Raw genomic sequence first — 983 nt, 5'->3', positions numbered from 1 at the left:
TCTAGGAAACGAATATGAAATCAGGAGGTTAAAAAAATTCTCTTGGCAATCAGAAGAGATCTCCAAAAACCCATGCGTTAAGGTTTCTGTGTTAATTGATCAATTAAATCATTAATTTCTTCACATCCATTTCAACACATCCATTCAGTGACGACCCGTTCCCAGGCAAGAGGAAGCTCAGTTCTGGGAAGGAGGCTCCATGCTGTCTAGGCTGAGAGTCTAAAGTCTCAACACCAGGAGTGCTGTCTAGAGGGGGAGTGTGGGCTCCAGGTGGGCATATTCTCTTGGCCCTTTGGATTCTGTGGCCTAAATGGGGAGGGGCACTGCTGAAAGAGGGACAGAGTAAAGCCCTTTAAAGGCCAGAGACCAGAGAGGAGGGACTCTTTTACCTACTTGTCTTAACAATCAACCCAGTGCCAGAATGTGGTTGAAATGAGACAGATGTAGTTGGCATGAGTTAAACATACACAAACCACTGAGAAGAGTACCTGGCACATGTAGACACTCTATAGGTGTTAGCTATCTATACTGTTATGAGCGCTGGGAAAACCAACCCAAGTTTTGGCTCTTGGTATGTTTTGGGTACACTTCAAAAAACAGAGATCACTTGAAAAAAAAAAAAAAAAATTCTACCCTGTTGGGGGTCTGGTGTGCAATGGCTACAAACAGCAACCTCCTCAGTAGTGTATGCAGCCTGTTGCCTTTATGGGTTGCCCTTAGGGACCTTGGAGACAGCCTTTTCCAGTGGATATTCATGTATGGCCTCACGCTGTCCCCAGTGTAGGCTCCAGACAGGTATGCACGGTGCGTTTGGAAAACCCTAGGGCACAGTGGCCAGGGTCCACATTGGCCAAGGTGTAGTGTCCATCCGCACCAAGCTACAGAACAAGGAGCATGGTGATTGAGGCCCTACACAAGGGCTAAGTTCAAGTTCCCTGGCCACAGGAAGATCCACATCTCTAAGAAATGGGGATTTACTGAAT

At 46.6% G+C, this 983-nt stretch overlaps 1 non-coding gene across 1 annotated transcript; it reads left to right on the top strand.

Moving 5' to 3' along the window:
- Positions 1-607: 607 nt before the first annotated feature.
- LOC137233178 (small nucleolar RNA SNORA70) lies at positions 608-737 on the top strand. Its single transcript, XR_010947345.1, has one exon. It is a non-coding gene; the product is annotated as a small nucleolar RNA SNORA70 (small nucleolar RNA).
- The last annotated feature ends 246 nt before the right edge of the window (positions 738-983 follow it).

The sequence above is a fragment of the Pseudorca crassidens genome, chromosome 10, assembly GCF_039906515.1.
Source record: "Pseudorca crassidens isolate mPseCra1 chromosome 10, mPseCra1.hap1, whole genome shotgun sequence".
Classification (NCBI taxonomy): Eukaryota; Metazoa; Chordata; class Mammalia; order Artiodactyla; family Delphinidae; genus Pseudorca; species Pseudorca crassidens.
This window is presented reverse-complemented; position numbering and strand designations above follow the sequence as displayed.